Source organism: Pan paniscus, chromosome 15 (genome assembly GCF_029289425.2).
Source record: "Pan paniscus chromosome 15, NHGRI_mPanPan1-v2.0_pri, whole genome shotgun sequence".
NCBI lineage: Eukaryota > Metazoa > Chordata > Mammalia > Primates > Hominidae > Pan > Pan paniscus.
The window spans coordinates 56,358,048-56,384,752 of record NC_073264.2 but is presented as its reverse complement, the minus strand read 5'-3'; the positions used below and the strand labels follow the sequence as shown (position 1 = coordinate 56,384,752).

Sequence of the window (26,705 nt, the reverse complement as noted above, 5' to 3'; positions counted from 1 at the left end):
TTCAACACAAATTACCTGTGATTTAATTACCTAGCTCACCCATTGATTACAAGGATATTTACATTAGCCACTTGGCATTTAGATAACCACCAGTATTCATCAGGTAATGCCAAATAACTTCTGTTAACATCTTTTATATTTTTAATAAGCCCCTGGTCTGTTTGTTGAGAATAGCAAGAAAGAAAATGGTGTGAGCGTGGGAGTCACTGCCCTCTGACTGCCTACTGAACAGCAATTTCCCCTTTTCTTGCTTGTTAACAGAATCCTGATCTGGGCTACCCTATCTGTGCTTCTGGGGAGGTGGGCCCAGAACCATTGTGTGAATAATGATTGACCTCAGCTAGTGGTTCTCATGGAGTGATTGATTTTGCTTCCCAGAGGACATCAGCAATGTCTGGAGACATTTCCAGTTGTCACTACTTGAGAGGAAGCACAATCTGCCTCTAGAAGGGAGAGACCAGGGATGCTGCTGCTCAATATCCTATAATGCACAGAACAGCTTCTACGACAGAGTTATCCCACCAAAAATGTCAGTAGTGCCAAGGTTGAGAGAACCTGCTCTAGGGTAATCAGGGTGGTCTCAATCTCCCTGTCAGTAACTGATTCAACTCACATAATAATCTTATGGGAGTGTGATGTAATTCTAGCCAATAAAATGCAATGGGAAGTTGGCTGAGATACTTCTGAAAAAATCTTCTCTTACCCCTACAAAGAGACATTCATTTTCTGTTGAAATGCATTACTTTCCTAAATAAAATCATATTTACCAACAACGAGAAAAAGAGAAACATGCAAGAAACCATCTGTTTGCTGCTAGATGCCATTGTGTCTGCAATGTGATATCTGGAACTATGGCTGTCATCCTGGAACCATGAGAGGAGTTAGCTGAAGAAACAGGAGGATGGCAAAGCGGAAGGATGGAAGTTACCTGAGGCTGAGGACATCAGTGCACCTCTGATTTAACCAATCCTTGAGACTTCTTGTTATATGAGATAATAAATTCTATTGCTATTTAAGTCATGTATAGGACTTTAAAACATTTCATAGCTGAAAACATCCTGATATATATTTTATATTTTTATTTGATATGTGGAAGAGAAAATAAAATATGGGAGGAAAGACACTAACCTCCTTTGGGGGCAAGCTCTACAATTGTCCAGTAATAAAATAATTTTCTTTGCTGTGCTTCCAGAATGATCTTAAACTAATGATACCAGAAGTTGATAAAATCAGTGGGGGAAACAGTCTGTCTATTAATGCATAAGACTGTGTTATTTAAGTAAATGAGTAGGCACTCATGTGACATTTTGAAATCTTCAAGAAAATGATATTTTCCAGTCATTGAAATTTAATTTGGGGGAGCCTGCAGCATTAGCATGAGACCAGCCAGCCTGTCCTTATTCTTCTCAAGCCCTAGCACACCTAATTCACAGGCACCTGCTACAGCAAAGGAGGAGCTGCCTGGCTAAAATAACCTAGTTACATCAGCCTGCTAAAAATGGTCCTGAGGATAGATTTTGCTCAGCATTCAGTTCTTTGAACAACAACAAAAAAAAACCCAGCAACTTATTCTGCAGTTTTAGGGTTTGCTGACATTTTTTTTTACCAGGCATAACTATGCTTTTATTGCCAAGTTTTACTTTGAAATACCAAAGACAACTTTTCAAAAAGCGGAGCTTGGATATCAACATTTCCTTACCAAAAAAAAAAAAAAGCATTTGTTTTGTTAATTAGTATTGAACCTGAATAGGGGTGCCTTCAGATACTTTCCATGGAAAAGTTTATGGTGATTTGGCCTTTTTTCTTTTTTTGAGACGGAATCTCACTCTGTCACCCACGTTGGAGTGTGTGATCTCGGCTCACTGCAACCTCTGCTGCCCAGGTTCAAGCAATTCTCCTGCCTCCGCCTCCCGAGTAGCTGGGATTACAGGTGCCTACCACCACGCCTGGCTAATTTTTGTAGTTTTAATAGAGACAGGGTTTCACCATCTTGGCCAGGCTGGTCTTGAACTCCTGACCTCGTGAACCACCTGCCTCTACCTCCCAAAGTGCTGGGATTACAGGCGTGAGCCACCACGCCGGGCCGATTTGGCTTTTTTTTTAGTGTACCATTATATAGGCTCAATCATGCCACTGTATTATAGTTCACTGTCACTGACAGAGAATCCCACTGACCTTTCACAGCAACTCACGCCTTGCCCCTTCTTAAGACTGCTGAGCTATACATATTTTTATGTGCCTTCAGCAAGACATACTCTGAACAGTAATGCCTATATATATCACTAAAGTCAATTGAGCCTTTTTGTCCTTTCTCTTGATGTCCCTCCCCTCAGCAAAGCCAAAGTGTACCTTCAAAGTAGCATAAGGACGACCTTATAAAATTACTGAAGGTGTGAGCATCTCATTGCTCCTTCTGGTTCAGAGCTATTCTGGTTTTCTTATCTTGGAGCTGACATTTTCACATGCAGATTATATGCTCCTTAATGCCCCATTGCTCCTGTGGCTTCTGCCATCTGTTACTTTTACTATTGCTGCACTTTTCTAGCTTTCTGTGTTTCTTTCTCTCTCCTGCCTCTGTCCCTACCGTATCTCCAATATATTTTGACTTTCTTTCCAATAGGCTTGACTTCTATAGTCATCACTAGCCAAGAAGACTCCTGTTGCTCTACACATGACATCCCTCTGGTCTCTGCATGTCGAGTATAGATCTGAATCCTCTCCCTTTCTCAACTATTTCCTCCATTCCTTGCTACTCGGGGGCTGCTTTTGCATGGATGCATGCATTTTCTTTTTTACATTTTTCAGTACTGGCAAAACTCTATAGAGTTCTGTCCTCTGAATAATGCTAATATGTGTGGTAATGGCTGAGTACGGGTGCTTATGCCTGTAATCCCAGCATTTTGGGAGGTCTAGGAGAAAGGATTGCCTGAGTCTAGGAGTTCAAGACCAATCTGGGCAACATAAGGAGACTCCGTCTCTACAAAAAATAGAAAAAGTTAGCTGGGCATGGTGGTGTGTGCCTGTAGTCCCAGATACTTGGGAGGCTGAGGTTGGAGGATTGCTTGTACCCAGGAGTTCGGAGTTGCAGCAAGCTATAATTGCACCACTGCACTCCAGCTTGGGTGACAGATTGAGACCCTGTTTCTAAAAAAAACAGTGTGGTCACTAGCTCCATTTTTAAGTTCATTAAATCCTTCTAAAAAATACCCTAAATATGTTTCCACATCTGTGTTATTCTGTGTGTTGGCACATCCAATTCTTTTTTTTTTTTTCTTTTTTTGAGACAGAGTCTCACTCTGTTGCCCAGGCTATGGCGCAGTCTTGGCTCACCACAACCTCCACTCCCCAGGTTCAAGCAATTCTCCTGCCTCGGCCTCCTGAACAGCTGGGACAACAGGCACGCACCACCATGCCTGGCTAATTTTTGTATTTTTAGTAGAGACGGGGTTTCTCTATGTTGGCCAGGCTGGTCTCGAACCCCTGACCTTGTGATCTGCCCGCCTCGGCCTCCCAAAGTGTTGGGATTACAGGCATGAGCCACTGTGGCCAGCCGGCACATCTAAATCTTAATTTCCTGCTTTAAGGAAAAAGTTGAGTTCTGATAAGTAAAAGCCCTATTGGAACATCACAGGAAAAAAAAAAGAAACGTGGAGTTTTTCAAGCTCCAAAATTATTGGCTGAGCCATCCTTTTTTCAAGAGCCTATACAAAGCATAAAATGAGTAAAGTTGGTATTCTTTGCCTCTTTCAATTCCACCCTTGCGCTTCTCCTGGGTGGCCGTCGAGCCATCCAGAGAAGACACAAGCGCTGTGATGCACGCCAACATGTTCCTATCCACCTACTGCAGTGTCATCCCCATGACGTCTTCCCTCACTCTCTAAACAAATTATTCCCAAGATCTATGATCGTGTTGTATACTTTATTTCCATGTTTGCTATTTCATTTAAAACATTTTAATGTAATTTTTACATAGAGCTACCCCTCTCCCTATGTGAGCCCTTTAAGGGCATACACTACTGATTTATTGAATCAGTGAGTGCATGAATAATCAATGAGAACAATTTCATTTACTACATCACACTAGTCAGAGACAAAAATACTTCTTCATTAAGTGCAGTGATATTTAAATTGCCACATTTGTCGATATTACATAAATGGAACAAAATTAAAGAGTATGACCCTCCCTAAAGGCCATAGCTTTGTGATCCTTTCCTGAATTGTTAACCTGAATCGTTACCTGAATGTGCTGGAGTGAATCTTACTGGCCTTTCCAAAGGCTGACATTTTTCTTGGTGCCTTTTCAAGGGTAAGATGACTTACATGTTCTTTTCAGGGAGTTTTTCAAATGTTGGCAGATTGGACCTTATTATCATGAATGGGACTAAAATTTGCACATTGTTATCAAAGATAAATTATATGAATCTGAGGCTAGGCACAGTGACTCATGCCTCTAATCCAAATGCTTTAGAAGGCCAAGGCAGGAAGATCACTGTAGGCCAGGAGTTTGAGACCAGCTGGGCAACATAGCAAAACCCTATCTCTAAAAAAAAAAAATTTTTTTTTATTTTTTGAGATGGAGTCTCGCTCTGTTGCCCAGCTGGAGTGCAGTGGCGAGATCTCGGCTCACTGCAAGCTCTGCCTCCCAGGTTCACGCCATTCTCCTGCCTCAGCCTCCCGAGTAGCTGGGACTACAGGCTCCTGCCACCACAGCCGGCTAATGTTTTGTATTTTTAGTAGAGACAGGGTTACACCGTGTTAGCCGGGATGGTCTCCATCTCCCAACCTCTTGATCTGCCCACCTCAGCCTCCCAAAGTGCTGGGATTACAGGCGTGAGCCACCGCGCCAGGCCTACAAAAAAATTTTTTTAAGTAGCAGGGCATGTTAGCACACCCGGTAGTCTGAGCTAGTTGGAAGGCTGAGGGAGAGGACTTAACTGAGCCCAGGAGCTCCAGACCAACCTGGGCAACACAGCGAAACCCCATCTCTACAAAAAATTCAAAAATTAGCCAGGCATGGTGGCATGTGCCTGTAGTCTCAGCTACTAGGGAGGCTGAAGTGGGAGGGTCACTTGAGCCTGGGAGGCCAAGGCTGCAGTGAGTTGTGATCACACCACTGCACTGCAGCCTGGGTGACAGAACGAGATTCTGTCTCAAAAAAAAAAAAAGAAACTTAGCCAGGCATGATGGCGTGCACCTGTGTTCCCAGCTACTTGGGAGGCTGAGGTGGGAGGATCACTTGAGCCCAGAAGGCTGAGGCTGCAGTGAGCCATGTTCATGCCGCTGCGCTTTAGCCTAGGTGACAGAGTGAGACCCTGTTTCAAAATAAATAAATAAAAACACAATTTAATATTCATCTAAGTGACAATTGAATCTGACAATTTTTTTTTTAGCAATAGAGGTCAAAGTAAAAAACCTGACAACATTTTAGTCCAGTCTGAGTACTCCTTTTATTTGATTCCCTGTCAGTCTTATGGAACTGTCGGTAAAATCTAAATCCAGAGCCAGACTCACAAGTACCTAATTATTTTTTAAAAGCTGTTTTCAAATCCTTAAGAAAATGCAAACTATTTTTTCCCTACGTATTATTTTCCCTATTCATTGGGGAAAAAAATAGAGAAAGGGCCAGAAAATGTTTTGTTCATGTGATAAAAGCAAATTGCAAAACAACATACACTATATGCTACCATTTATACAAATCTTAAAAACATACAAATCACACACACACACACACAACAATACTTGGTATTGCTTATGGACAGCTACCATTGCAATAAAAGCCTAACGACTTCAATGAAAAATACCCAAAACAACTTCAGAATAATAGTTACCCTTGGGGAGAAAGGAAGGGGGAGAGAATTGGAATGGGGAAAAAAAGAGCTTCAATTTTATCCATAACATCATATTTAAGAAAGAAAATATGTGAACAAAATATGGTGAATCTGTGGATGTTTGTAAAATAACTCTGATATTTTTTGCATCTTAGATATATTTCATAAAAGCAACAAGTAAATGCAAATTTTTCACTTGAAAATTTTAGAAGAAATTGTGATGTGAATACCTTTGAGAAGAAAACCAATAAACTTATTAATTACCTCTAGGTAATATTGACATGAAACAAAAAAAACCTTAGATTCATTCTTATTTTCTGCTCTTATCCCAAAGCATTTGTGAAACATAGACACTATTAGCTAAACATTTAAAAGCCTTACTATATAAAACATAATTCTTTGTTAAGTGAAAAAAGCGAAGCTGTGATTTCTACCTCTATTTATGGGCATGACTGCTCTATTTTTCCACTGAGAAGACAATAACAGATCCTAGGCATTTATAAGACACGTGAAATTTGAAGTCTAGGGGCAAGCAAATGCTTCTGTAATGCTGTAAAAAGCATACACAGAAACGGCAATGAGACGGATATCAAAGTTCTCCTCTCATCCCTAAATCGTCCTTCTGTCAGTTGCTTTTCTAATTGGTTCCATACTCTTGAAAGGGGAGTTCCCTGACCCCCCTCACTGGACGTGCGACAGGGGTGTGTCTCCTTATGGGAGGGGGAGCACGCAGACAGGCAGGTGCAGGAGCTGGGGTGAGAGCTTTTGGACTCCAGCCCCATGGTAGGATCTAGGGGTGGGTGCCTGCAACTCCTGAAGCCCCAGAGGGCATGTTACAGTGCTCTTTTAACTCTGCCATCCGCAGACAGCTTAAGTGTTAACCAGCTCAGTGCCTTCTTGGTACCCGGGTTCTTGTCTGGCATCCAGGAAAAATCAGGTCACATGGACAAACTGAAGGATGGTAAATGAAGGGGATTTTATTGCCAGATGGAAGTGGCTCTCAGCAGAACAAATGGAGAGCTGGAAAGAGGATGGAGTGGGAAGATGATCTTGCCATGGAGTTCAGCCATCCCGCAGCCGATCACCTATCCAACCATCCCCAGCCAAACTTCTCTCGATGTTTAAATGTTTCTTCTCTTCTCTCCTTTTCTTCCACGCCACGTCACTCTTTTGCTCCTCTGCTCTTCTGTTCATCTGCCCATGGAGCTTGGGGTTTGGGGTTTATATGGGTACAGGATGGGGGGCATGGTGGGCCAAAAGGCAACATTTGGGCATGAAAACAGGAGTGCCCGTTTTCATTTAGGGCCATGGGTTTCCAGGCTTGGGGGTGGGTCCTTGCCAGGGAACTGCCCTCTTCTACCCATTGTTTCCCTGGCTCCTGTCCATATCACTCTCAGAATGCGTGCACAAAGCAAAGAGATACATGGCTGACCTGTTACAAAACAGTACCATTCAATGACCAAGCACAGTGGAGGGCCCAGGGAGCCCAGAAATACATAAGGAGAAATGCACAGGATCCCAGCCTGTCTTTATGGACATACGGCAAAGTCTGTGGTCACACTGCATCAAGTGCCCACATTCTTGATCCATATGCTTCATGCAAAATAAATTGCAAATACATTGTTAGGGCTAAGGAAGCCTCACCAGGCTCTAAACTATTAAATTATTAAAACCTTTTACTTTTGCCTAAAACGTGTAAAAGTCTTGTGAAAAAAAAGAAAAGGCATTACTTTTTTTTAAAGGAGTGCCCGAGACCTATTTCAAAAGCACCACCCAACATAAAGAAATCATTCTGGGATAATACAAGATACCTGATGAGAAGGAGAGCTAGTAACACCAAAGTACACTCAGAGGGCTTTTGCTAGCTGAGAACACCCTGGCTTCTGTGCAAGGCATTCTACCTTTTCCCATCCTGGTCTTTACTTGCCTCAGGGGAGTAGATGGCAACTTAGAACTCAAGGTAGATTTGTCTTTCCTTAAAGAAAGTTAAGGTAACATCTAAAGGCCTCTTTTACAACAAACAGATCAAAGGCTGGTTGAAAGCATTTACAGGCAGTGGTTCACAACCTTAGCTGCACTTTAGAATCATCTAGGGAGCTTTGGAAAAGTAGGATGCATAGTGACAGCCCCAGAGCAACTGAATTAGAATCTGTGGGAGGAGGAGCCCAGGCATGGGTGATTTTGATGAACAATGAAGAATTATTGCCAAAGGGACAGGGAGTGCCAGCCAAAGTGCTGGTCTTGGAGATGGGGGTGGGCTATGCAGGAAAGCTTGATGTATATCACATTTGCCTATTTCATGGTGTAAATACTCCCATCATGGCCAATTTCAAGCTACTACTGTGAAGCTGGGAAGAGATGCGCACAATCTGCTCTCACTAGCACCTGAGTGCTAGCTCCAGCACACCACAGTCAGGAGCTTTTGATGATGAAGTTACAGCAAGGGATGGAAAGGCAACATAGTACGTCCTGGTGCTCTTCTGTCCCCTCTATAACATCTCAACCCTGACAGGAGGATGAGAGAAGAATCAACTGGAACCAGCGGCTCCCGGGTCAGGTAGGAAGGTAAGCCAAAAGAAGATCCCAAGTGTCTGTTAGTGTGAAGAACACCAAGACAAGGTATCACTTGCTCCTGTAGAAGATCCACGTTGAGATGGAGTTGGCCTCCTGATGAAAGGAGCCTTTCTCTGGGATCCTGACCCAAAGAGGGCAGCATATGAGTCATACAAGATGCTGTGCCCTGGAGCTCCATGACAGTACAGTTGAATGTTCCTTTTTCCCTGGGGATCTGGTCATCCAGAGGATTCCCTAGTGATCCTCTTGGGCCTCTGCCAAGTATCCCATTTGGAATATAAGGATTCTTTTCCAGACATATGAATGCATGCATTTTCTCCTCTTAAATTATCAGGGTTTCTCTCAACCTACACACCTCCCAGCTCATTATCATAAGCCTTTCTTTTATAGGTAATAAGCTAGCTTTGATAATAGCCAGCTTTTCTTTTGGATTTTTCGGAAAGAATTTGGTTTCTATTTTATAGGTGTTCAGCTCTTTACATGCATGACTGATCTTTATATCTGCTTTCAAAAGATTCTTCTCTGTATTTACAGGGCAAACTTTCTCTGAATTGTTTTTTCAGTGAAAATTCATTTTTTTCCTTGATGCAATTCTGAAAGAACTTAAAGTTTCTGCCAAAGCTTTGGCCTCTCCCTTCCTGTTTTGTTGTTGTTGTTGTTTGTTTGTTTCCTGCAATGATACCTACTCATTTGGAGACTTTTAAGATGATCTTTAAGTGTGCCAATTAATTTACCTTCTTTCAGTTAGTGTACATTTGGTTTCTTTTTTCTTCAAGAGGTTTTTGTTTTTTGTGTTTTGGTTTTTTTTTTGCTTTGTTTTTGGTTTTTTGTTTTTTTTGAGACGGAGTCTCACTCTGTCGCCCAGGCTGGAGTGCAGTGGTGCGATCTCGGCTCACTGCAAGCTCCGCCTTCCGGGTTCATGCCATTCTCCTGCCTCAGCCTCCCGAATAGCTGGGACTACAGGTGCCCACCACTATGCCAGGCTAATTTTTTGTATTTTTAGTAGAGACAGGGTTTCACCGTGTTAGCCAGGATGGTCTTGATCTCCTGACCTCGTGATCCGCCCGCCTCAGCCTCCCAAAGTGCTGGGATTACAGGCGTGAGCCACTGCACCCGGCCAAGAGGTTTTAAACAATTAACTTATCAGTACCAATCCATTTGTTCAAGCTCGTTTTGGTTTATCTTCATTATATCCAATTGTAAGTTCCCACCATCTAGGCTTGCTTCTTCAAGAACGGCAGCCTAATCTCCCACTTTTAGCACATGTTCACCCAAGGGCTTGCTTTTTATCATTTAGTGCTTGTCCCTTGTGGCTGGGCGCAGTGGCTCATGACTGTAATCCCAGCACTTTGGAAGGCCGAGACAGGAGGATGACTTGAGCCCAGGAGTTCGTAGACCAGCCTGGGCAATATAGGGAGACCCTGTCTCTACAAAAAATTAAGAAATGAGCCGGGCGTGTGGATGCACAGCTGTAGTCCCAGCTACTTGGGAGGCTTAAGTGGGAGGATTGCTTGAACTGGGGAAGTCAAGGCTACAATAAGCCAAGATTGCGCCATTGCACTCCAGCCTGTGCAACAGAGCAAGACCGTGTCTCAAACACAAACAAACAAAAAGCCTTGTCTCGTGCAATTTAGAGTTTCTAATTTTTTTTTCTGTTAGATAAGGTAATTTACTCTCCCATTCCACTTTTCGCTTTATGTTTCCTTTTTTTTGTTTTGTTTTGAGACAGAGTCCCACTCTGTCACCCAGGCTGGAGTGCAGTGGTGCAATCTCGGCTCACTGCAACCTCCGCCTCCCGGGTTCAAGTCATTCTTCTGCCTTAGCTTCCTGAGTAGCTGGGATTACAGGCGTGTGCCACCAGGCCTGGCTAATTTTTTGTATTTTTTTTTTTTTTAGTAGAGATGGGGTTTCGCTATGCTGGCCAGGCTGATCTCAAACTCCTGGACTGAAGTGATCCACCCGCCTCAGCCTCCCAAAGTGCTGGGATTATGGGATTACACTGTTAACAATGGACACCACCACGTCCAGCCCTTTATGTTTTCTTGAAAACCAGAATTTTCATCCAAAGCATCTTTTAGTGCTTCTGAATTTGTTTTCATTTTTGTCATGTATTTTCAAAGCCGTTTTGGTTGCAACTACTTGAAGTTGTACGTGTTTTGATGCATCTTCTAAAGACTGAATCTTTCTTTTAATGTCAATCATACCTCAACTTGTTTTAAATGTTCAGATTTCTCTTCTATCGGTCCTTTTCTCAAACTCTTTAAGCCCAAGAAAAGAGTTGAAAATTTCCAGCTCTTTATTAATGGCCTCCAGTTTTTCTATTTTTGATCATTTGTTCTCAAATGTGACTTGTGTTAAAATTATTCAAGGTCTCTCAATTCCTTTTTTTTTTTCTTCTTGAAGTGGATTCTTTATTTTGCCTTATTACTGGGACCACTGATGAAATTTAATGAGATTTCAGGATTAGATACCGCTAATTACCAATGTTAATTCCCTGATTTTTTTATGATTAAATAGGAGAGTATTCTACGTAAACCCCCGAAAATATTTGGGGGTGGGTGATAGCGCATCACAAATAGTGATTACTCCCAAACAGTTTAAGATTTGTTTTGTTTGTTTTTTTTTGTTTGTTTGTTTTGTTTTGTTTTTGAGACAGAGTCTCACTCCTGTCACCCAGGCTGGAGTGCGGTGATGCAATCACGGCTCACTGAAACTTCTGCCTCCCAGGCTCAAGCGATTCTCCTGTCTCAGCCTCCCGAGTAGCTGGGATTACAGGCATGTGCCTCCATACGCAGCTAATTTTTGTATTTTTAGTAGAGATGGGGTTTCACCGTGTTGGCCAGGCTGGTCTTGAACTCCTGACCTCAAGTGATCCGCCTGCCTCAGCCTCCCAAAGTGCTGGGATTACAGACGTGAGCCACTGCGCCCAGCCAATATTTTTTTTTTAAAAAAGGTTTCTGGCCGGCGCAGTGGCTCACGCCTGTAATCTCAGCACTTTGGGTGGCCGAGGTGGGTGGATCGCAAGGTCAGAAGCTCAAGACCATCCTGGCTAACACGGTGAAACCCTGTCTCTACTAAAAATACAAAAAAATTAGCTGGGCGTGGCAGCAGGCACCTGTAGTCCCAGCTACTCGGGAGGCTGAGGCAGGAAAATCGCTTGAACCCAGGAGGTGGAGGTTGCAGTTAGCTGAGATCGCACCACTGCACTCCAGCCTGGGCGACGGAGTGAGACTCCGTCTAAAAAAAAAGATTTCTGTACTGCACTTGCAACTTTAGGGTAAGTTTCAGGTTAAAAAAAAAAGATCTTTCTTTTCAGTGCAGTTTTTAGGTTCGCAGCAAAATTAAGCAGAAAGTACAGAGAGTTCCCATATACCCCCCTTCCCACATATGCACAACCTCGACCACTACCAACATCCCACACTACGGTGATACATTTGTTACAACTGATGAACCTACATTGATACATCATTATCTCCCAAGGTCCATAGTTTACATTAGGTCTCACTCTTGTTGTTACATATTCTTTGGGTTTTGAAAAATGTTTAATGGAATGTATCCACCATTGCAGTATTGTACAGAATAGCCTCACTGCCCTAAAAGTCCTTTCTTTGTGCCCTGACTATTCACACCTCTTCCTCCAATCCCTGGTAACCACTCATCTTTTTACCATCTCCATAATTTTACATTTTCTAGAATGTCATATACTTGGAATCATACGTATTTAGCCTTTTCTTTCCTTTTTTTTTTTTGAGACAGTCTGTGTCGCCCAGGCTGGAGTGCAGTGGCACAATCTTGGCTCAGTACAACCTCTGCCTCCCGGGTTCAAGCAATTCTGTCTCAGCCTCCCAAGTAGGTGAAATTACAGGTGCCTGCCACCATGCCCGGCTAATTTTTGTATTTTTAGTAGAGACGAGGTTTCACCATGCTGGCCAGGCTGGCCTCGAACTCCTCACCTCAGGTGATCCGCCCACCTCAGCCTCCCAATGTGCTGGGATTACAGGTGTGAGCCACCGCGCCCAGCCATAGTGGCCTTTTTAAAATTCTTCTGAATGAGGTTAAGATTGTAAAATATTTAATGTCTTTCTCCAGAAGGGCAAAAGTGGCCAGTTATTTGTCTCTACTTGCATAAAGTAGACTTCTAATAATTAGAAATATGACTAGGAATACCACCATTTTCCACAGCAATCCATGAGGACCTGGGCCTGGGATGAGGTACCTGGTTATGCCGCCACCACCTGGCACAGTGTCCCCAGGACAGGTGTGACACAGCATCATCACCATCACTCTGAACCCCTCAGGTTGCCAGGACACTGCCAGCCACATCAGATGCAGAGAGCACCAGCGAGCATTGCACCTAGAACCAAACCAGCAGCTGGCAAAAGGCCCAGACCTCAGTGGAAGCAGGGGAGGGAAGCCCATAAAACGCTGGCCAAAAGCTCCTCCTCTTCTGAGTACATATTTCATTCCGAGGCCATGAGGGCTTTATTCTGCCACAAAGGTCAAAGAAAACTCCCCATTCTCAGCTCCCTCCTTGATTTTTGTCTAGCCTTTGAATGTGAATGGGGCAATTTACTGGAGGAGTCATACAAACGGTTTCAACTTACTTCACTACTTTTAACTTTAAAAAGCTAAGGACAAGGCGGGGCGCAGTGGCTCATACCTATAATCCCAGCATTTTGGGAGGCTGAGGAGGGCAGAAAACAAGGTCAGGAGTTTGAGACCAGCCTGGCCAATATGGTGAAACCCCGTCTCTACTAAAAATTCAAAAAAAAAAAAAATTAGCCGGGCATGGTGGTGCATGCCTGTAATCCCAGCTACTCGGGAGGCTGAGGCAGGAGAATTGCTTGAACCTGGGGGGCAGAGGTTGCAATGAGCCAAGATCTCACAACCGCACTCCAACCTGGGCAACAGAGTGAGACTCTACCTCAAAAAAACAAAACAAAACAAAACAAAACAAAAACGAAGGACAAAGCAAGTGGTACTTTCAAAGTCTTCACATTTCTAGAAGGTGGAGTCCAACTGTGATCATGGAAATAATTAATAATTCTCACGTTTCCTGCATGTGGGGTGAAATGTTTGATGACAGAAGCCCTTCAGGTTGCTGCTGTTCAAAATAATAATCTGAGGGGGTATTGAGTGCTGGAGGGATCTCCTCTCTCTCACAAAGGCAAGAGTATTGGGCCACCTGAGCATCTTTTCAATGTGGCACCTGAAAAGTGCCAGTCTCCAGTCCTGGAGCCACAACTGGTCCAGTTCAATGAGTAGCTCTATCTTGTTAACAATGAAACTGTGGCTCAGCTGGGGATTGGTTGATTTTAACTGGGTAGGGATGAGTAAGTGTGCTGACCTCAGCTGGCTTTGCTCATGTGTCCCAGGGTTACCCGGGGGTCAGCTGATCTGGGCTAAGCTGGGCAGCTCTTCTAATCTCAGCTGGACTTGCTCATGTGTTTTGGGGTCAGCAGGGGGTCAGCTGATGTGGGCTGGGCTGGGCAAGCTCAATGTATCTCTTGGTCAGCTGGGAGTCAGTGATGTATGCTGGCCCTAGCTATGCACTGGGACCTGCCTTACCTGTCTCTCATCCTCTTCCTAGAACAACAGGAGAGCTCACTCCTGTCTTCCCTTGGCTATAGCAGAGGCACAAGAAAGCCTTTGGAGGGTAATGATCCAATCTGCATTTTGAAACATTTTCTCTGGCTGCAGGATGTCAGCAACTATTTTGATGGCCTTTTGTCTCCATGAAGTCCTCATCCTCAGAGAAACAAAAAGTTATCTGGAACTGGGATATAGAGTAAGTGCAGATGTGAATGTCCATTGCTTCTTTCGTTTCTGTGGTTCACTTCACCAGCTCCAGAACCACACCATATTTGCCAGGATCTGCACCTGCAAAATGCAGGCCCTGTACTCTCCCTCCTTCCCCATGTAACTCCATCTTGAAACAAATGCTTGAGTCTAGGTAGTGGAATCTACATCACTCGTATGCACCCTAACAAGAAGGAAATCTTGGAAAGGGAGTTTGGGGTTCTACATCGAGAAGGCAGGATTTCTACTGAGGAACTATGATAAGGAAGAGAGACTATTTGGAAGATTTCGGGCAGCTGCGAATGACAGATGTTCATGACAGTTGCCGTACTTGTCTCATGTGATCTGGCTACTCAGGACAAAGCTGCTCATCTACAGACTGGACATAAAGCAAAGCATTGCCATTTAAGATGGCTTGTAGCAGAACACTGCCCAATAGGAACAGAGAAGGATAAACTGGCCCAATTTAATCCTCTTTCAGGGAATCTGAAAGTGAGACATACAAAGAGGGTCAGCAGTGAGCAGGCAGAGAAAGTCAGGTTACAAGAATGGGAGTCAGACAAAAGTAGGAAGCAGAGCGACACCGTCATCTGAGTTACATGCGATAGTTACGAAACCTGCTATGGTGTCACTACATTTGCCACAGTATCTGGACTAAGATTCTAATTTGATGTGGAGCCTGATGTAGAACTCCCATCACATCAGACTTGAAAACTTCTCTGCTCTTGTAATCTATAAAGATCCAACCCACTGCACCCACTAGGAAAGATAAAACACAATATAAAGCAGCAAATTCTATGTCCAAAGGTTCCTCACCAGATTTGAGCTTCTAAAGGGGCCACGTGTGGTTAATTTGTGTATCATGCCCAAGCATCTAGTACTTTTGGGAAGCACTCAGGAGATGGTCATTGAAAATTGAAATGAGGGTTTTAGCAATAAGTGCTATGGGATTCAGAGTAGAGAACAATCACTGTTATAACTGTAGTGCACTACATATGCTGGGTTTATCCTCTCACCACAGATCCATAATCTGCCTTTCCTCTGCCCTCCTCTGTATCTTACAAGGATGATTTCCAAGGACTGCATGCCCTGTCCTCCCTTATTCTGTGGCTTTTTTAATGGGAATGGCCAAAGAGAAGCACTACTCCTGGTAATGGGAAGAGGGAAAGAGGAATTGGTTTCCTACCACCCTCTATGGCCACAGCTACTGCCAGGTTGTCTCTTTTCCACGGCTCTAGCTGCCCAGTCTCTGGTGACACTGTGCCTTTCCCTTGTCTCTTCAGGCCTGCAGTGGTAATAGATTTTAGCTGTCATTAATCCCTGGGTACTTTACTAGCCTTTGATGGGTCCCTCAATCCTGTCCACCCCTCTGAAAAGAGTCCCTCTATTAAACTCTTCAGTGAAACCCATTAAGTGTGTCATCTATTTCTAGCCAGCACCCTGACTGATACATTGTATTCATATTCCAAAAAGGAGGGAATAGTTCTGTACTTGTCCCCAAGTAGTCTTACTGCCTGACCTTACCAATTAGGGCAAGTTGACACAGTCTGAAAGAATGTACAAAACAGCCTTTTGCTTCTAGCACTGGAGATACAGGAGTGATTCCTCTGTTTCTTCTAGTAGTTTCTACTCCCCCAGATTCTCTCACTGAGGCCAGGTCTCAGCCTTTCCTTCTCCCATCCCCTTCGCAGAGAAGCCTCCTCCCCTGTAATCTCTCTCTCTCTCTCTCTCTCTCTCCTCCTCCTCCCCCCTCTCTCTCTCTCTTTAATCTCTCTTTCTCTTGACTCCAGGGACCCACTACTCCTGGTGCTGACTGTCAGTCTTTGGACCTGGTCTGGTTTTTCCAGATGGGGTTGGGGTTTCCAATACTGGAAGCTCAAGGTAGAAGGATAAAAAAGAGGCCTTCTTGGTGGTCTGCCCTCAGATTGTGGTGTCTATAAAATAATCAGATGGTTTTAACAGGTAAGATTAAACATCCTGTAGGTATTTCCTGCATTTGCTGGAAGGTGTGCTAGATGGCTGGGTGTCTTTGATTAGGTTGACTCTAGGAAGAGAAAGGGAAAAAGTGGAGAGCGGACCCCCATCTTACCACCTTAGGAACTATTTCTTTGAGGCCGGGTGCAGTGGCTCATGCCTACAATTCCAGCACTTTGGGAGGCTGAGGCGGGCAGATCACAAGGTCAGGAGTTCAAGATCAGCCTTGCCAATGTGGTGAAACCCTGCCTCTACTAAAAATACAAAAATTGACTGGACGTGGTGGCATGCACCTGTAATCCCAGCTATTTGGGAGGCTGAGGCAGGAGAATCGCTTGAACCAGGAAGCAGAGGTTGCAGTGAGCCAGATTGCACCATTGCACTCCAGCCTGGGCATGGCAGTGAGACTCCATCTCAAAAAAGAAAACAAACAGCCAAAGGAAAAACAAAGAAACTGACTCGGGCTGAGCTTTGAAAAAGAGATAAAATTAGGCTGGGTGTGGTGGCTCACACCTGTAATTCCAGCACTTTGGGAGGCTGGGATGGGCAGATCACTTGAGTTCAGGAGTTTGAGACCAGCCTGGGCAACATGGTGAAATTCCATTTCTACAAAAAATACAAAAATTAGCCAGGCATGAAAATTAGCATGGCACAGTCATGTTGTCCCAGCTACTCAAGAGGCTGAGGTGGAAAGATGGCTTGAGCCTGGGAGGCAGAGGTTACAGTGAGCTGAGATCATGCAACTGCACTCCAGCCTGGGTGACAGAGCAAGACATGAGACCCTGTCTCAAAATATAATAATAATTGAAAAAGAGATAAGATTAAACATGTAAGAGGACAGAGGGCATTTCACAAAGAGGGAGCAAAGAAGGTGGGCAAATATAGCATTTGGGAAGAAATTGGTACACCACTTTGTCCAGTTGATGTAAACAAGTAGGGGGAGATGGGTTTGGAGAGCTAAGTGAAGAACCCATTTGGGGGCCTTAAGTGCTAGGATAAGAGATTTAAGAAGTCTTTAAAGGTTCTTAGCAGGGCGGTTTTTCATAATTCACATATAAAATGAGTTGTAAGGGTAGATAAAATTACAAGTTAAAAAATAAACACAGTTATTCAGATGTGAGATTGTGAAGGGCTATGTCTTAGTAGTGGTCCTTGAAAACTTTATAGAAGAAACTACACTTTGCTTATGGGCTAAATGTGGTAGAAAAGGAAAAGTAGAAGATGAGAATGACCTCAAAGTTTTAAAATTGAAAGATTGAGAGAATAACATGCTTAGGTAAGAATAGAAAAACTTAGAGACAGCTATTAATAGTTTTGGATGAAAGATTTCAGTTTGAGGTGTACCGCCTTTAGATCACTACAGTGCCTCCTAGTGGAGTTGGAAATGGAGGCCTGAAACACAGTAAGGATTGGAGACAATTGCAAAGGTGATTATTTGAAGTTATGAGTGAGTGACACCTCTGAGAAAGACTTCACATTAAATCTGTGGGTCAAGAACTAAGCTTCGTCATTTGCAACAGCATGGATTTACCTGGAGGACATTATATTAAGTGAAATAAGCCAGGCACAAAAAGAAATACCACATGATCACATTCATATGTGGATTCTAAAAATTTGGAATACCGGAAAGCAAGAGTGTAGACTGATGATTGCCAGAGCTGGGAAGGGAAATGGGGAGATGTTGGTCAGAGGACACAAACTTTCAATTGCAAGGTAAAAAAGTTTGGGGAATCTACTGTAGAGCACAATGACTATAATTAATAAAACTGAATTGCATAATTGAATATTGCTAAGAAAGTAGATTTTCAGCGTTCTTACCACAAGAGAATGATGTGTATGAGGTAATGCATGTATTAATTAGCCCAATTTAGCCATTCCACAATGTAGACATATTTCAAAACATCATACTGTACACCATAAATATATACAATTTTAATTTGCCAATTAAAGAAATAATTTTTTCATTGGAAGAACATACAAGATTTTTAAAAAATGAATTTAAAAAATAAGATGTAAAAAACAAAACCAAAAAACTACCACCTTTCAAGAGCTGGAGAAGAAAACAGATTTGTGAAGGGAGTCAGTACAGAAACAATTTGAAAAATGGGCAAAGAAAAAGGTAGAGAAATGAGACAGTAGAGAAATGAGACAGCATAAGAAAACCAAGGAGTGATTTTCCAGAAAGGGTAAGCTTCACATTTGAATTTTAACACAGCCATCGCAGCCTTTACAAAACCATCCTTCAAGATTTAAAAAATAAAATCAGAGAATAAAGCAATGGGACAAACTATGTGAAAAAGTTGTGTTAAATTGGGACAATTTGAACATGAAAATAAATAAGACTGGGTGTGGTGGCTCACACCTGTAATTCCCAGCACTTTGGGAGGCCAAGGCGGGAGGATCACTTGAGCCCAGAAGATCAAGACCAGCCTGGATGACACAATGAGACCCCCATCTCTACAAAAAATTATTTAAAAAATTAGCCAGACATGGTGGCACATGCCTGTAGTCCCAGCTACTTGGGTGGCTGAGATGGGCCCTTGAGTCTAGGAGGTTGAGGCTGCAGTGAGCCATGATTATACCACCACACTCCATCCTGGATGACAGAGTGAGACCCCACTCACACACGCACACACACAAAAAAGATAGCAAAAGGTGATCACATACTGAATAAAATAGGAATCCATTACAGTTGTGTTCAAACTGGTCAAAAAAATTAAAAAATACTACCTAAAAATGTCAATCTACATTATTAAACATTGATGTAATCCTGAAGACACTAGAAGGTATATCAGTTATATGACCTTGGATACAATGAACAGAAAACTCAATTGAAATTAGCTTAAACAATATAACTGGATGATCGTTGGCTCATTCTCTGAAAAGACCACAAGTTAGGCAGGTTTTAGGGTTGATCGAATCTAAAGGAAAACACCCACAATTCTTTTATTTCTACCTTCCTCCACCAGCCAGCCACATCCTCAGCCTGATTTCTCTAAAGCTACATGCTTCCGTGTTTATAGCTGGGCTACATCCTTCCCTAAGAGAGGGTGCCTCTTCCAAACCTACCATGATTTGTATCTTAGGGAACCAGCCACTGGGGCTAGGGGAAGGCTATAAGCTGACTGGCTTAGGCGCTCATTACTGAACCGACCACTACGGCCCTACCCCCTACATTGAAATCACCCTGAGGGGCACTAAAGCAATCAGGAACTGCCTCTGGATGTGGGGTGAATGGCCAGTCTCACTCAACTTTGAGACTGGTTAGGTAGGATCTGCAGATAGATACTGAATGTATACATTAGGTTGTGATTGGCCAAGTCAAAATATCAGTGGCTTAGCTGGGCATGGTGGCCTGCACCTGTGGTTCCAGCTACTCGGGAGGATTAGGTGAGATCTCTTGGGAGGTGGAGGCTGCAAAGCACTAAGATTGTGCCTGTGAATAGTCACTGCTCTCCAGCCTGGGTGACAAAGCGACATGTCATCTCTTAAAAACATCCAGTGGCTTTTGAGTTTTCTGAAGTCTGGAATTTTGCAGTCTGGATAGATATGGTAGCCCTGCCCCATAAAGTTATTTGGACCCAGGAGTCTCCTTCTAGCTCACCACCCTGATGACATTCCTTGGGTAGAGCCCTAATTCTCATTATGCAAGGCAGGATTTCTGCTCCAGGAAGCAGGATGGAGGAAGTGACAAAAAAGGAGTACAGGGGGCACATTTGAAGGAAGGTTCCCAGGAGCTGTCAGCATCACTACCCTTTATCACATGGCCATACCCACCTGACAAGTAGGCTAGGTAATGAACTTTTCTCTTTTTTTCTTTTTTTTCTTTTTTTGAGACAGAGTCTCATTCTCTCGCCCAGGCTGGGGTACAGTGGTGCAATTTCAGCTCACTGCAACCTCTGCCTCCTAGGTTCAAGTGATTCTCCTGCCTCAGCCTCCCAAATAGCTGGGATTACAGGTATGCACCACTACCACCTGGCTAATTTTTGTATTTTTAGTAGAGACAGGGATTCACCATGTTGGCCAGGCTTTTCTTGAACTCCTGAACTCAAGTGATTCACCTGCCTCGGCCTCCCAAAGTGCTGGGATTACAGGTGTGAGCCACTGCTCTCGGCCGGAAATGAACTTTTTTCTGAGGTGGCCATTTGTCTGGCTAAACATTCTATTACTGTGCAATGCAGGGGAAATAAATACTGGGGGACAATAGGCACTTTCAGCAACTTGAATAAATGAACATATTAGAGCTGATTGATCTAAGCCTAGGTGACAAAATTAGTAAATTACATAGGAGAGTAGTTATTCATTTATAATCTGTCAAACATGACAGGCGAGATGAGAAAAAATCCCAATTCAGAGGAATGAAATAATGAAAAGGGAAGAATAAACAGTAAGTTAAAATAACTCTGTTTATATACTGTTTCTGCCACCCAGCAGTTGGGCAATCTTTAACAAGTTGCATAGCTTCAATAAGCCTACGATCTGTGTGTAAAATGGAGATAACATCATCTACTCCACAAAGCTGGGAAAAGATTGAGATAATATTTATTAGGTGCTTTGCAAACAATAATGCTCATACAGATCAAAGTTATTATTAGTAATAACAAAGCTTACAATGATGTAGTAAATATTTTAGAAAACACTGACTGAGTTAAAAGTGATATGAGACTTTTGTTATCTTTTAAAATCACTTTTTAAAAACATAACTGAATTTGTAGTTAATTTTATTAAATTCTCACTAATTTTTTTCCTGCTGGTCAGGCCTCATTTGTTAAATTGTATATCCAAAAAGCAGTTGAGCAAATATTCTCACTGTATCATAACAAACTCATGAAACGCAAAGCCAGAAACTTCAGATTAAAAAGAAATTTTAATTCCAATGTTATAATATACATTCATTTCTATAGCAAAATAAATTTCACAAAATTATGATAAATTAAATAAATGGAGTCCCAAATTTCATACATACTCTGTTTTGCATAAAGAATAGGAATTAGTTTAGAAAAGGGTCTCACTGGCTTTGTGTAGTGCATTTACAAGTTATAGTGGGAAAAGCAAAGGGGCTAGTCTCATTTCTACTACACAATGGCCTCCATGTAAGGCGACATCTTGGTCTGCAAGGCAGCCATAAGGTCAGGAGATTGGTTACATACAGGGAGATTAATTAAGTGAGTGTATTGAGATGAGAGCCAGAGCCAGGTTTTTCTCTGTCACAGAAGGTAATTAACAGTTCGGAAAGGGTGAAAACTAAACCTGGAAGCAGTGATCTCCTAGTAGCAATGATCACACCCAGCACCCAGATGGAGGCTTCTGAATACCATTCTCCACTAACAGAATCCAGAAGTCCTCGAAGAAATGGTTGATTTTAGGACTGGAACAAGGACAGTACAAAATGTTCCTGGAACATCTTGTTTGTCACAAAAGTAGGAAAGCAATGGAAGAATGATGAGGACATGTTAGAAGGAGAAGTCCTAGTTTGAAGGGCTCTCATTAGCTAAATCTGGAAAAATTTGAATATCAAAATAAATGATAGCAACAGATTATCGTCCATTGAATAAAACAGATAAGGGAGACGGGAAAGGTTTTGTTTTTTGTTTTTTTTTCTTTAAGAGACAGTCTCACTCCGTCACCCAGGCTGGAGTGCAGTGGCACAAGTATGGCGCACTGCAGCCTCGAACTCCTGGGCTCAAGTGATTCTCCTGCCTCAGCCTCCCCTGTAGGTGAGACTACGGGTATGCACCACTATTCCCAGCTAATCTTTTGATTTGTTTTCTTTTGTAGAGATAAGGCCTCGCTATGTTGACCAGGCTAGTTTAGAACTCCTGGCCTCAAGTGCACCTGCCTTTGCCTCCCAAAGTGCTAGAATTACGGGCATAAGCCACTGAGGTAGGCCAAGGAAAACTTTACCTTATAATAGAATGCCAACTAATAAACGTAGAAATAATAATGGAATTAGAATAGCATCGTTTGTCAACCATTATAGTAATAACTGATTTAGGTAAGAACCAATAATGGATGCTAAAGCCAGTGGCGGGGGGGCTGGGGAATGTGATGAAGAACACGATATTCATATAACATAAAAGTAGCTCTCGCCGGCCCCCGCCAGCTGCGGAGCAACCCGCGAGCTCACACCGGTTTCTCTCCATCCTCAGCTTGCGCGCCACCATCGCCGTCGTGCTGGGGCCGCTCTCCACCGCTGTGCGGTGACTGCAACCGCCCGGGCCGGACCTCGAGGCCTCCTGCATTCCGCCCCAACCCCCGGCCCCGCCGCGGCTATCCAGTCAGTTCACTGCTATTCCCATGGGTCACGAGACAGATGAGGAGTTTGATGCTCTCTGGGTAACGTACTTCAACAAGCCAGATATAGATGCCTGGCAATTGCGTAAAGGGATGAACACACTTGTTAGCTATGATCTGGTCCCAGAGCCCAAAATTGTTGATGCTGCTTTGCGGGCATGCAGACGGTTAAACGATTTTGCTAGTGCAGTTGGCATCCTAGAGGCTGTTAAGGACAAAGCAGGACCTCATAAGGAAATCTACCCCTATGTCATTCAGGAACTCAGACCAACTTTAAATGAACTGGGAATCTCCACTCCGGAGGATCTGGGCCTTGACAAAGTGTAAACCCCATGGATGGGCTTCGCAAGGATTTATTGATATTGCTACTTGTGTGTAAACAGTTACCTGGAAATACTGATGATAATATATTACCTTATTTGAACAAGTTTTCCTTTATTGAGTACCAAGCCATGTAATGGTAACTTGGACTTTAATAAAAGGGAAATGAGTTTGAACTGAAAAAAAAAAAGTAGCTCTCCACAAAATACCTATTAATAACTTTTAACCTAGTAAGTACAAAAAACTTATTAATTAATTTTACAGTGAAGAAATTCGGCAGACACCATCTTAACCAAGTGATAAAAGTCAACCCTGATAGAAATAGAACAAATTACATTGTTGCCTTCTGATGCTGCACTGAGAAGAACACAGCATCACTTCTGTGGTACGCCTCCATAAAAACCCACTACCAACAAATAACCTGAATCTAACCATGAGAAACTTAAGGCAAACTCAAGCGTAGGGACAGTCTACAAATTAATTGCCTGTTCTCTTTTAAACGGTCAACACGAAAGACATGGAAAAACTGAGGAATCTCCAAGTTGAAGGAGGTTAAGGAGACATAACAATTAAATTCAATACATGATCTTCTATTGGTTCCTGGGTCAGAAAGGAAAGGGTGATTATAAAGCACATTATGGAGACAATCAGTGAAATTTGAATCTAGTCTGCAGATTGGATGTTAGTATTGTATCAATTTTAATTTATTGATTATAATGATTTTACTGGACTTTTATATGTTTTATATACAAAATGAGAGAGAAAAAGATAATATGGTAAAATATTAATTGATTAGGGAATCTAAGTAAAGGATAAAGAGAAGTCTCTGAATTATTCCTGCAATTTGCTGTAAGATTGAAATTATTTTAGAATTATTTTTTAAAAGCATAATGTATCATATAAAATATATTAAATTTCAGTTCCCTAAAAGTTACAGGGCTTCTAGAAACATGACAGTGAGAGCATGGTTTTGGATCTTCTCAAACCCCCTACATATGAACAGAGAAACTAGACAACAAAATTAAAACTCAAGGATAACATTTACAGCTAAAGAAGATGGCAAGGCATCCCCACAAACCACAGAATACAAGCATATGGGGACACACCATCGTCAACCACAAGACCTGCATGATGTTGGAGTGTGTGTAAGAGACAGGAAAGGGAGCCCATGAGACATTTGATAGAGTGAGAACAGGAGAATCCAAAGAGCAACAGCATTCACTGGAAAGCACAATGGGTCAATCCATGAGTGGCAACTGAAACTGGTAGGGGTTTTGCCCACTTTAATTGCAGATGAGCACAAGGAAACTCAGTAAGACCTAAAGGGGTGGGGACATTCTAACCCCTCTGAATTTACAATACTGAATGTCCAAATCTCACTTCCAGGACACAGCTCTGAGAGAAACTGCTGGGTGTGGGATCAAAATTGATCAAGGTAGGGACAACACATAAAAAGGAGATCCAGGCCGGGCATGGTGGCTCACACCTGTAATCCCAGGACTTTGGGAGGCCGAGGCGGGTGGATCACCTGAGGTGGGGAGTTCGAGACCAGCCTGATAAACACAGAGAAACCCCGTTTCTACTAAAAATACAAAATTAGCCAGGCGTGGTGGCGCATGCCTGTAATCCCAGCTACTCGGGAGGCTGAGGCAGAAGAATCACTTGAACCCAGGAGGCCCGGAGGTTGCAGTGAGCCGAGATCGTGCCAGTGCACTCCAGCCTGGGCAACAAGAGTGAGACTCCATCTCAAAAAAAAAAAGGAGATCCAGATAAAAAGTAAATAAGGAGAGCAGAGCCAGGAAATCTCAAAACTGCAGACAGCTGTATATTTAAAACTTTACACAAAAGCGAAGAAGTACCTCAGTGATGTTAGCAAAATCTATCTGAACCTAGCCACCATTAGAAGTTCAGAAAAACTAATTTTACTTAAGAACGAACAGTAGAAAAATACTAAGGTCAAATTCCAAATTTACTAAAAGAAAAAAAGAGAATACGGAGCAGAATAACATTCCTGCAAAAAATGAAAGTACACCATAAAGACATATTCAAGAAGCAGATCAAAACTATAATGCGAAAAAAAAGACTAAAAACTATAATGTGGCCAGACGCAATGACTCATATGGATCATGCCTATAATCCCAGCGCTTTGGGAGGCCAAAGTGGGTGGATCCTTTGAGCCCAGGAATTCCAGAACAGCCTGGGCAACATGGCGAAACCCCATCTCTACAAAAAATTAGTTGGGTGTGGTGGTGCACGTCTGTGGTTCCAGCTACTCGCGGGGCTGAGCCAGGAGGATCGCTCGAGCCCAGCAGTTCGAGAGCAACCTGGGCAACATAGGGAAACCCATCTCTAAAAAAGAGGAAAAAAGAAAAAAAAATTACATTAATGATTAACACTAAACTAGAAGAAAAAAGGGAAACACACTCACACACACACACACACAAAATGCTTTAAGAGAAGTAGTAGATGAAAGGAGGAAGTTGCCTGTAGAACTAAGATAAAATAAAATGTAAAAGGGAGGCAGATGATAGAATATAAAGGTTATACGATCTGACAGGGTAGCTATGATACAACAATTTAAAACTGGGGTAAGAATGGGGATAACATATAAAAAATTATTTACCATTTTCAGTAGTTGGTGGTGATTGTATTATGAATATTAATTGCCAGTAGTAAAGTTGTTATTCTAAAATAACTACTATTATTATTCTGAGATTGCTGGTTTTATGTGAGAAAAAGTAAATGAAGGTCGTGAAATTTTCGAATTCTATCATCCCCTGTTACCTTGAGAACTAGGGTTCTTGGCATGGAGGAAAGGAGATATAGATGTAATATAGAAGTTAACTAAAAACCTTGTAGTTATAATTTAAAATGGAAATGTTAGTATAAACTCTGGAAAGGAAAATAAATCTCTGGGCCCCAAAATCACTCAAGCTGGGAACTGCTTAGGGCAAACCTGCCTCCCCTTCTATTCAAAGTCACCCCCCTCTGCTCCCTGTGATAAATATATACATATCTGATTGCCTCATTTGGAGAAGCTAATCAGAAGTTCAAAAGAATGCAACCATTTGAATCTTATCTACCTGTGACCTGGAAGCCTCCTCCCTGCTTAGAGTTGTCCTGCTTTTGCCTCAAGTTGTCCCACCTTTCCAGACTGAACCAATGTACATCTTACACACATTGATGTCTCATGTCTCCCTACGATGTACAAAACCAGGCCAGGCACGGTGGCTCACGCCTGTAATCCCAGCACTTTGGGAGGCCGAGGCAGGCGGATCATGAGGCCAGGAGTTGGAGACCAGCCTGATCAACATGGTGAAACCCCATCTCTACTAAAAATACAAAGATTAGCCTGGCATGGTGGCACATGCCAGTAATCCCAGCTACTTGGGAGGCTGAGGCAGGAGAATCATTTGAACCCAGGAGGCGGAGGTTTCAGTAAGCCGAGATGGTGCCACTGCACTCCAGCCTGGGTGACAGAGCAAGTCTCAAAAAAAGTACAAAAGCAAGCTGTGCTCCTACCAGCTTGGGCCCATGTCATCAGGACTCCTGAGGCTGTGTCATGGGTGTGGGTCCTCAGCCTTGGCAAAATACACTTTCTAAATTAACTGAGAACTGCCTCAGATTTTTGGAGCTCACAACTCATAAGGCATTATACCTATTATATATAGTTCTTTCCACTGAAAAGACTTAGAAACAGTGACTCCATTGTGGTCTTGAAATATCATTTCCCATTAGAAGAAACTAGGGTTTCTTGGAGAAATGGCTGATTCCAAAATTCCAAGGTTTGGTTTTTGGTTGTTGGTTTTAATTTTATTTAACTTTTAACTGACAAGTAATAATTGTATATATTTATGGAACACAAAGTGATATTCCCTTTTTTTTTTTTTGAGTCTTGCTCTGTCACCCAGGCTG

The 26,705-nt window shown here is 42.7% G+C and overlaps 1 pseudogene; it reads left to right on the top strand.

The window, feature by feature from the left end:
- Positions 1-8,344: 8,344 nt before the first annotated feature.
- On the top strand, positions 8,345-26,132 carry LOC100986761 (cytochrome c oxidase subunit 5A, mitochondrial-like; annotated as a pseudogene).
- The last annotated feature ends 573 nt before the right edge of the window (positions 26,133-26,705 follow it).